Genomic DNA, 12,187 nt, shown 5'->3' on the forward strand with positions numbered 1-12,187 from the left:
ATTTCCATGGCAACCTCATAAATCTTTTTCAACACCGTCCACACCTTTTCAAAATATATACATCATAATGAGATGCAAATTTAACATAGGGCTTATAAAGTGAGGTTTACCCAGTACTCCAGAAGTAGGAGGGTGGAAAACAGAGTCGATCATATTGTAACACTCGAATCATTTGCAAAAGAAGGCCAGAGAGTCACAAAGTATGTAAAGTCTGAGATATGTTCAGGGATGTAATGTTCTCAAGAAGGCTGTTTTCTTCCTGGAGACTAGAGGCATTTTTTCAGAAGGTAACATTCACTTTAATTACAAAATGTACCGTCTTTCTCCTACAAGGGAGAAAAGCCTGTTGTTGCATCTATAATGTAGCTTTAGTTTTTGATGCCAAAAATGACTCAGTAAACATAGTTATGTTATGGTATACTATTTCTTATCCCGTACTCAAATTAATCTCAAGGCAGTGCTGGCATTAATTCAATTTGACGCCTGTACTTAGGATTTCACATAGGTGTCTTCATTCAATTCTACTTCGCAACTAATAAAATCTTAATTCATGGTAATATATTTATTTCTAGTTCAGTTCATGTTAGGGAGTGCAGTGCTTACAGAAAACTAATTAATATCAATCATATATTTTAACACTTTTAATGGTTCAGAGGAAAATCCTACACTGGGGGAAAGATTAGATGAACCGAGGAGTCTTAGCCCATCCTACTTACTCTATTTTTAGGATTTGAGAAAGAGCTACCAAGCATCCTTTCAAATAATTAATTTAATTGAAGGTGTGCTTCATGGGAACCCTGGGAATTAAGAGCCCTGGTTCTGATCCCTAAAAGGGCATTGATTTGAAGTGGCCCATAGATGTAATTTACACTCTCAGAGACTCTGTTTTCGACCTATTCTGTGTAATAACCACATAATTTGCAAGCTGGTAAAGATATTCAAATTCAGATGTGTAGCACTATTAAAATAATGAGCAACTTCACTAATTGCAAGCATTTGGCAATTGTTCCTAACAACTCTGTTTTCATGTAATGTTTGCGTAATGTTGATAACATCATGTGTCCTGGGACTGTCCATCCAGCCAATGAGATAGTGTAAGTGTGGGCCTTTGCCTATGGAGTTGTGCAATGCAGCGGCCCACACATTTCACCATGAACTGCGTTTAAAAGGCCTAATCCTCCCCAGGACAATGAACTGAAGCAGTGGGTTGCACAACTTTGAAAACAGAGAAAAACAAACAAACAAACAAACAAACCCTAATGCAATAGGTCTCCTGAAATGCCTGGTCAAAATACTCAGTCTTTCGAAATTAGACGTGTCATTCACTCGACAACAATTTTTCTACATTGACACTCTACCAGCTTAAAAAAAATAAACTCACACTAAGCTTTTTTCTTCTTCTTTAACAATGTACACACAGACATACCCTCCAAATCTGATATATTAAAACACACACACACACACACACACACACACACACTGCTCTTTAAAACAAAACAAAATCCAAATGCCAACAGCATAGTAGCTCCTAGGTGCAGAGATACTGCCTCCTGATACTCACTTTCAAAACCGAATCCATAGACGATTATCCAAAATGCGAGTCATTCATTTTACTGCTGTGTAAATACCTGCATCAAAAGTTGAGGGAACACTCACAACTGGGGCTTACACAAGCCACTTTTTAATTCACAAGGGCATAGTGACGTGGGAGGGCACTTTGGAGTCACTGCTCAATGAACTCCACAATAGGACACAAATTTGAAACCGAATCGTAGCCAGATACGGACGTAAGAGCAAATATGTACAGTATCATGTGCTTTCCAACAGGCCTGAGTCTCGAGGGAGCTCTTTGACATCAGCAGTTGAGACAGGTGGTTCCCTCTCCAACTTTGGAAAATAAAACCCTAGTGCAAGGCACTAAGTAAATATAGCAGTACTGTAATTTTTCCTTGGTGCTTTCTCCCTGTGATTTCTGTCTCGTGATGAGACTTTATCCAGTGATCCAGTGAACCCATTCAGCACATCCCTCTCTGCCAAAATGACTAAACATTTGCAAACCAGCTGGTACTGGCATTTAGGATACTAGTAGAGGATCTGTTTTGCTGTGACAGTTGGAAGAAGGGAAGTTTTCTCCTTTCGTTTATTCAGAATAGGTTGCGAGGTGCCTGCCCAAACCTCCGCTGAAATATGCTATGCACTTTTTGCCCCCTGTTACTGATACAACCCAACCGAAAGACAAGAATCAGACCGCCTTAAAATCACATGAATAGAGCACGTCCATACCAATCATATCCAGTTTGAGTCTGAGAGCTGAAATCAGCTGAGATGTCCTAAGCCCTTTGTGGCCACAACTATTTGCTTTTGAATTTAAGAATTACTAGCAGAAGGGCACCCGTAACGTGTGTATAAAATTACTTAATTCAGCTTCTATTTCCCTTTCTGAACATAGATACTTTTACACTCTGACAGCTGCTGGCTCTTAGAGCATTCTCCTTTTTGTTGTATCTCCTTAGAAACACAAATCTTGTTCCCTGGCAGCGGTGGTGCTAAGTGCTGTACCACATGCCCAAACTAGTTCTCCCTCACAGCTTTAATTCACAGTAAGTGGCATGAAAGGAGGCCAGCCTTTCTCAAAAAAAAAAAAACAAAAAACAAAAAACATAGAACATTCAGAGTTCTTTGCTGCTTCAGAATCTTTTTTGGAAAGCCACCCTCCCTAATAGATAGAGGGTGGCTTCCCACTTTGAAATGCTGGCTAGAAAACTATTGACAACTTTGTGGTATGGTCTACAAAAGGGCAATCGCTGGGATGTGATCACTGTTTCAACTCTTGGCTGTAATTCAGAGAATTAAGGAAATACTTTAAGACAAGGAAGTCAGTCACTGCCATCCCTTCTCCACCCCCAAATAACCCTCTCATTTGAAAACTACTTATGGCATATATTTTATGATGTTTCTTTCCTGAGGTGGTCAAGGAATGCTTAACACAAGAATGCCATCTTAAATTTCCATAGTAACCTACCACTGTTATAAACAAGTTGACAGGGAAATCAAGCAGGGTCTCCTCGTTTCCCCTATCCTCCAACTTTCAAAAAAAGGGGTTTCCTCTACTTCTCTAAAGTTTATAATTCATGGATCTTTGAGTTAGAGTAAAAATAAGGTAAAAAAAGGAATAACATCCAGCATTCAGCAAATATTTGCTGTGTGCCAAGAACTATGCTGAGCCCTTATGTGGATCATCTCATTTATCCTTACACTAAGAGTAGGAGTAAGTACTATTATTATGCTGATTCTATGGATAAGCACCCTGAAGTTTAGAGAGATTAAGTGACTTTTCTAAAGACATAAAGCTGGTGCATAAGATGACCCGAGACTTGAACTCAGTCTTGTGTGACTCCGAAGATGCTGCTCTTAACCACCACTCTAGGCAGAAAAATAACATTTTTGCTTGTGCCCAACAATTATGAATCAGAAAGGAGCTACAGCTTCGGTTAAGAAGGAAAGTAAAAACACCACACACATCCAGCTGAAGCCACCAGAAGAATGAAGAAAAGACTCAACAGGAACATGGCCAACACATGGCACCCAACTCTGGTCCAAGAAAGCCCTACCACAAGTGTCTGGGAATTTGGTCGTACACTTCATGTGAAAGGATGCACTTTTCTTTGCAGGTCAACCTCTAAGGTTCGTTTAGGGTGTTTGATGTAGATCACTGAAGAACAACCCCAGAGGAGAAGGAGCTCATATTAGAAGGCCAGCTCACCCTCCTAAATTAAATTAAGACTCCTGTAGAAGACAGCAATTCCAGATAAAGGCCAGAGTAGAACACATTTCAAAACCACATGGCAAACCATATTACCAAGATGTTTTCCATGCCATAAATTTGTTCCCATGCAAATATATATCATGAGATACATACAATGTGGTTATCTCACTTGAAAACAGAACTCAGCAAATGGACATTACCTTTGCTTCTTAACATCAGTGATAGAATCAACTTCCAATATGCATTTTACACCTATGCTGGGAACTGTAGTCAAACATGAGAAGGTCAGATGGGTTAGGGCTGTACAAAACTCAATCTGGTGCCAGTCTTCATAGAGGAGACTAAAATATGTGCTTTTTCAATCTCTTCCAACTTGGGAAATAGAAACAAAACATACTCCATTGAAAGTATTTCTTCCAAAAAAAAAAAAAAAATGTGGGGTTGATTATGAGTAAGGTCCAAAGTGCCTGGTCACCTGGCAGAGTGGGGGCCATCATTCAGTGGGGTAGGTTCCAAAGTAAACAACCCAGAACACAAAGCCAGAGTTGGCTGCCTCCTCTCACACCCTCACACCTTCTGACACTTGGAAAAATAAAAGCCAACATGGATGGCCTTTCGCCATCTGGAAAGGTAAGCGTGTGAATATGAATTCTGAAATCCCCACTCCCACCATCGTGCCCACACCTGTAAAAATCAAAACAACACTGATTATAACTGACTAGGAATGAAAGTTTCATGCTTTGATTATGTAATATTTTAAGTTCTGACCCAAAGGCAACGATTAAAAAAAAAGAAAAAGAAAAACTTTCTAAATGAGGATTAAGCCAAGTTCACTTTGACTATCCCTTTCTAGGTATGCAAATTACACCACTAGAAACAAATGCCTCAAAGCAAATCAGCACTGGGATGGATGCAGAATACATCAGCTGTGAAGGACCTAAAGTCAACAAGGAGTTCCAGAATTGCAAACACATGTGAGAGGGCCTCTTCACTACACTGAACTCCAAATCCAAGGATTGAGCTATTTTACATTGCTGAGTCTTAATTTTTCCATCTAGAAAATGGGGATCAGATCTACACTACAGGCTTATCATGGGGAAGCAACAGGATCAACGGAGGGGATGTAGTTGGGAAGTCTTCACCATGTTTGGCCTGCAGTGGGTGCTAGACAAATGCCCATCCCCTTCTTTGTTCAAGTTTCTCAGTTCCAATTAGATCTCTGTTCTCCCAGCATTTTAAATAAAATCAGTGCAAGATTTCTGCAGCTATTATGCCACAGAGTAGATGTTGAGATTTGTAAATACATAAACATGTATGAGAAACAGTGGCTCATGTTTCTCTTTGTGTGGGTGCCCTGCCCACATATAGAGGGGGGAAGGAATGACAAGTGTCTTTGGAACATCAAATGAGCCCCCAAACTGAATGTGTAAAAGAGGCATTTTTAAACATCAAAGATTAATGTGTACGAAAAACCTAGAAAACTTTGAAGTGGAAAAAAAATGATGGTGGAATTCACTGTCAATACTAAGTCATTGCGAGTTTTGGACAAATAGATGAGGAAAACGTAACTTTCTTTAAAAGAACTAGTGACAGAAAATACCTACATTTCTGAATTTCAAGGTAGCTTCTCTTGAAGACAAAAATATCAAGGAATAACCATGAAAAATCAAAGTTTTGAAGGCTCAAAAATAGGATAAATGCAATATTTTCCCATTCAGGAAAAAAAAGGGGGGAAGGGAACTGAAATTTAATTTACTCACGTGCATTGAAGCTTTTGTTGAATATCTGCACCACAAAACTACTCTATAGAGCTCCAGAGTTCAAAATAAGTAAAATAAATTAAACTAGTAACAGAGGAGAGAAAACATATATTTCCAGAACCCATGTATTATTTTTCTAAAAATTATCAGTAACCACCACCACTTGAAAGAAGAATGGGAATGGTAAAAACAAACAAAAAGCAAAAAATGAAAAATAAAAAACACCATATTGCCTGAAAAATTAAGCGTCCCAGCTCTTCAATTCATGTCCACAGTTGTTATTTATAGTCTCAGACAGTAACTTGAGACCTGTCAAAGGGTACAGAATGGACTTCCGTCTCCCCTGCATGAACTCTGCCTAGTAAATATCAACTGTTCACTCTTTTCCTGCATTGTAAAGGTAAATAAGTTTGATCCTAAAATTTAAAATTAAAAACTAAACTTAGAAATCCATGTTCAAAGACTCCTATGGGGTAAAAGGATTATTTTAACTCTATGCCTCTATGACAAAGATAGCTCTCTCTACACATAGCCACATGTGTGAGAATATTTGTATCTGCAAATGTATAGAACACAAGACAAAATTATGAGTCCATCAATTAATAAGAATTTACTATGCTCCACATGATTTTCCCGCATCCTACCAGGGGCTTAAATTGTGTAAGATTGTGTAACTTTCTTCCCTGAAAGTGCTTACTGTCTAAAAGTGAGTGGAAGATCAGACACACAATCAACCAAAATACCCACATGTGAATACAACAATAGCAAAGATATTGAGGGAAAAGGGGCAGGGATCAGTTCAGGGCTTGAAACTAGATCTAATTAATTGTATAACCATTCTATACCAAATGCCAACCAGACTCAGGGAGGACTTTTAGACAGCCCTGCCCCATAGGTAATACAAAATAAAAGCTATGCTCATTACTAAGTTAAGTATGTATAAAGAAGCTTTGTAAAGTTTTAATCTTTCTCATGATAGCTGTGACAACAATTATTTGGAATGCCAAATAAAATTGTCTCTCAAAGGAAGAATTTGGTGCCCCTTATTTGGTGTCCTGCTTTGCTGGGTGCCCTAAACACTAATATTAGTGTATATTGGGTAATCCTGCATGGGTGCCAAAAAAACAAATAAAGGAAAATGGAGACATAGTTTGCCGGGATCTTGTCCCTTGTCCAACCATTCAAGGGCCCTCCAATAAAAGTTCTGGGATCCAGAACAAACAGCTGCAAGAAGACAAACTTCACAGGAAAGGAGTACATGGATTCCTCTGACTTTTGGGGGGGTGCCTGTTGGGGACCCAGGAGGGTGACAAGAAGAGGGAGGAATGATAATGTGGGAGAGAGAGCATTCTCTTTGACATAAGATGAACAGGGACAAAACCTGGCTCTGACACTTCCTAACTCTTTGGAATGTTTCAAGATACTTAATCTCCCTGAGCCTCAGTTTGTTCATCTATAAAAAAAGAGAGAACACCACTGTCCTCATGGAGTATACAAGGACCAAATACCTAGCTGGGCACATGGTAGACATTTGGTAAATATTAGTGACCCTCAACACTAAGGAAGCTAGAAAATGAATGCAAGTCCAGGAGACAAATAATGAATCATGCAAGGTCCAGGGTTAGCTGTTAAGGGAAACAAAGAAACATGAAATGTGAGAGCTGAGATTTGGTCCTCAGTCCCGTGGTAGGATGCAGCTGCTTAAACAATCTTTTTGTGAAAATCGGTATTTTAAATCACAGAATGCCACAAAGTCACTAGAAGACCAAAGATATAAAATCAAGAGTAGTTTAAAATGGAAATAAGTGTTTTTTTAAAAATGTAGTTTATGATGTCCACTATGTATCAAGTACTATTCTCTATGTTTTACACATATTATCTAGTGAAATGGGAACTATTGCTACTCCAGTTTTGTTCAGCTGGAGAAACTGAAGCATAGAAAGGTTAAGTAATTTGCCCAACCAGCTTCTAATAAGCAGTGAAGTTGGAATTTGAATCTGTGCAGCCTGGTTCCAGAGAGCCTGGCCTTAACCCCTCCACTAAATTCCCTCTAACACCTTCCGACCTTTTACATCTTTATTGCTTAAAATTGTGTGAAACACCAAAGCTATGCAACTGAGTAAGACCTGGCCCCTGGCCTCAGAGGGCCCACCATCTAACAGGGAATGGAATGTAAGAAACGATGATAACAGTGGGGTCTGGAGTGACAGAGGAATCTACGGGACTCAGTGAACCACACAGACAGAAATCCAGACTGCCTAGATCAGAAGAGGGAAAGAGAATCAGGCATTATCAGAGCAAATGCTATTTCTCCTTTCTCTCTATTTGAAATCATTCTATGTGTACCCACCACAACTTTGGATATACTCAGTAGGAACAATTGTCTTTGACGTCTTGGATTGCCCCAAAAATGGTATTTTCCACTAATCCTACTCACAAATATAGATAAGATACAATCTATCCCTTTAAGGAGTTTATGATCATGTGGGGGCAGAGACCTGGATTTAAATGATTCTAATACAAGTTTTCATGATGCAAAGTTTGACAAATGATGTGTGTTTATGATCTGAGCTATTGAGATGAGAGGCATGCTACACCATTAGAGACTGACATGATCATAACACCAATTTCTAATGGTTACCTGATGATCTTCTTAACAGGCCACCAGTCTGACAGTATCAGCTGTCAGCTGTTGGTGAACTTTGATAAGTGGCCATGAATTTAACTGAGAAACACAAGTTAAACCATAATTAATCAGTAGCTTTCCAAATGACAAAATTTGACTGTCCACCATGGACTATTTAGACATTATAAGTGAGTATGAATTTTGTCAAGAAATAAATGCTTTAAAAAAAAGCCAGCAGTTTTTAAAAGTCACCTGCATTTAAAATAAATGTGATCCTAGGACTTCTTCAGGAAATACATGCCCCTAAATGTATCTGATTACAAACTGAGTAATCACAAAATGGAAAGAGTGAACCACAAAGGGGTCATTAGGGTCAATTCAAAAAGAAAAACTGATTATGAGAAAATTTTTAAGTAGGAAAATGTCTTGGGAAAGGAAATAGAGAGAGAGGGAAGGAGGGAGGGAGAGAACTTCAGGTGAGGAGATGGCATTTTCAAAAGCAGGTACTTGGTTAGGTAGGAGCAGCAGCAGGGTCCAGAATGCAGCCTCAAACCCCTGACCTCTGACACCGACTCCAACCCATAGCTGTATGGACTGAGGCTCTCTGTGCCTTAGTTTCCTTATCTGCAAAGCAGGGCTTGTATTGCCTACTTCATGGGGTCTTATGAGGATTCTGTAAGGATCCTAAGAGATAATAATACATCTTACATTACACTGAGTGCTAGCTTGTGCCAGTTGTCCCCAGGAAACTTCAGGAACTTCAACTCTTAAATTCTTTCTCTCTGTTTCCCACCTCTACCCCAACATAATAAATGAGCATATAGAATGGAGGCCCTTTGTGTGTGGTAGACGAATCTACCTAATAGCCCTAAAAGCCCAGGACTGTAATTTTTAATGAGATTTCAAAAGCAAATTTACAGTTCTCAGAGGAAAGGAAACGCAAATAAAATGAGGCTTAAAGATGTTTAGAATGCGATTTCCATGATGACAAAGACATTGTTGTCTTGTTCACATTTAGATATCTAGGTCCTAAAATGTTGACAAAATTACTAAATAGACATGGAAGGAAAGGAAGGAAGGAAGGAAGGAAGGAAAGAAGGAGGGGGGAAGGAAGGAAACTTAAAGATATGTGGAAGCAGGTGATACAATTTTTTATCTATTACTTATCAACTCAAAGCATTTTATTTCTGAGCTAATAGAGGGCCATGGGGTAGGCATGTGTTTGTCCATCCTTTTCTATGCCTGTCCATTCATCAAACATACATATACTGAGTACCTACCACTTGCTACAAGCTGGACTAACATTAGGACTGTAAAGATGAAGACGGTAAATGTCTTGCCTTTGCATCACTCTTAGCCTAGTAAATGAGCAAATGAATATGCAATTAAAATTATATTACTACTACATACCAGAGTAAAGCTATGAGGATGTCCTGGGGAAGATCAGAGAATGGACTCCTAACCTCTTCTGGGAGGGATTCATTCAGTCATATATGAATCCATTTCTTTAGTACATTTTTACTAAAGGCAAACTCTGTTCCAAGCACTGTCCTGGGCCCTGAGAATACTCTGATGGTTTAATAGTAATAATTATAATAAATGATATTAATAATGGTTAGATTTCATTGAATGCTTACTATGTTCCAAACACTGTTCTAAGCCCTTTACATTTATTTATACTGATTCTTTCTATACCACTAGCGAACCTGGCATGTATTTCTCATATCCTTTTTATAAGACAATCATACATAAATTAATATATTTACTCCTCAAACACTTATTGAACTCCTACTATCTAAAATGTGCATTGTTAGGCACCAGGAGCATCCCATTTGATTAATACATAATCTCTGCCCCTAAATCTAATGGAGGAAATGGGCATACCACAAGCCACTACAATCTCAGACTGTGTGACTCTCACAGTCTTACAAAGGCCCTAACTCTGATGCCTCCAAAACTTCCCAAAAGCCTGAGAAAATGATTTTGAACCCAACCAACAGAAATGTGTTGAGTGTTTTGTTCCACCCTTATACAAGTGAAATAGCCAAAGAGAAATATTGTTAACATGTGACATATGCCATCAAAATTATATTTAAAAACAAAATTCTATCTTTTTGGTGACTAAAGACTAGATACCATGCTAACAGCAGGTCAGTGAGGCCTAAACCTAGCACACCAACCCGACATACCAGTCAGCATCAGTGTTTTCAATTAACTACCAGAAACTAATGTGAGCATAAAGCATGTTTTTCAAGATCTCACGACTAAAAGTGTGAATGCAGCACAGAATATGCAGATATAAACATCTTGTATTATTGATAAATAGCATGTATTTGTAATCAATTAATAGCAACTATATATTGCAACAATTTCTAAATGATGCCTTATAAATAACTGTAGTTTTAATTACTTGAGAAAACGACAACATCCATCAACATTCATGATTCCTGCTAAATATCACTATGGTCTTAGAAATTCTAGTCACTCAGAAAAGCTATTGCAAATAAAGAGTAAAGAGAAATGGGTTGCTTGTATTCAGGAAACACAAATCTTGAAGTGGAAAAAATCACTTTTTTATGTTTAAAAATTGTATCTTATTTCCAAAAATGGGATTTTAAGTTAGATACATGAAACAAGATGATAAAAAATGAAAACCAGATCAAATCACATTAAAAGGAGCAAGAAAGGAAATGCTAGCATATACCTGGAAAGAACTACAGTTTAAAAATTGAGTTCCGAATTTAGTTCTGAGTTTCCTAGCAGCTTGGATAAAAATCAAAATGTGCTGGGTTAAATAAATATTAAATGTGCCACAAAAGGAAACAGGACTTCCCTGAGCTCTATAACTCAATGATAACCCTACCCCCACTCCCTGAGACTACCTATAAGTATTCTTTCTACATTCTTCATAGCATTTATCACTTTCTAAATTCTACATATTTTGCTTCTTGTTTTGTTTCCCCTCACCAGCATGTAAGGATCATGAGGACAGGAATCTGGTTTTTGTTCAATGTTTCATCTCAAGTCCCTGTAATAGTATCTGGCATATGGCAGATGCTCAATAAATTCTCAAATACATATGAATTAATGGATGTTGGTCATGAGAGATTTTATTCCTGATACTGAATTCTGAGAGAAATTTATCATAAAGTCCCCTAAATAAATTACACCAGGCTATGTTGGAGTGGGGGATAATGGCCTGGCAATACATGACAGATAAAATAGAAGGTGTATGCAAATATGTAGAGAAAGGGAACAGAATTTAGAGCCAGAAGACCTGAGTTCAGCTACCAAAACTGCCTCTTCCCACCCTGGGCCCTCTATCAGGCAGCCTGGCAAAATTGTGAAACACATGGACAATGGATCCAAGCAACCTGGTTTTAAACCCTGGAGCTGATAAAGCTGGGTGCCCTTTGACAACTTAATTAGCTTCCTTGTGCCTCAGTTTCTTCATATATAAAATGTGGATAAGATATATCTACCCAAAAGAATTGTGATGAGAACTGAACTAGTATATATAAATTAATCAAAACGTGGCCTGGTGAATTATAAAACTAAGCCTTGGCAGTTCATTTGCACTCGTGCCTGTGTCCCTCATTGGTAAAACACTGATAAAAGCCACCCCTGGGATAGCTATAAGGATCAAGTGATCTTACTGTGCTAAAGTGATTAAGGTTTTTAATGGATGGCTTTATTATTTTTCATGTTCATGAAAGTAACATTTATATGTTCATCATAAATTTTTCAGAAAATGCAGAAAGATATCAAGGAGAATATAAAAATCCCCTATATCCCAGCACACAGTGACAACCACTATTAACATTTTCTTGTATAAATTAACAGATTTCTTTGTATGCCATATTCACATTACAGATATATATGTTTGTACAAAAAAAAATTTAAACAGTTAGACTCATACAATATACGATGCAGAAGCCTGCTTTTTAAAATCTTATCATGGGTGTTACCTCATATAAGCAAATAAAGAGCTACATCATTCTATTTAATAGATAACTAGTATTCCATTGTATGAAA

This window comes from Choloepus didactylus, chromosome 3 (genome assembly GCF_015220235.1).
Source record: "Choloepus didactylus isolate mChoDid1 chromosome 3, mChoDid1.pri, whole genome shotgun sequence".
In the NCBI taxonomy this organism is placed as follows: Eukaryota; Metazoa; Chordata; class Mammalia; order Pilosa; family Megalonychidae; genus Choloepus; species Choloepus didactylus.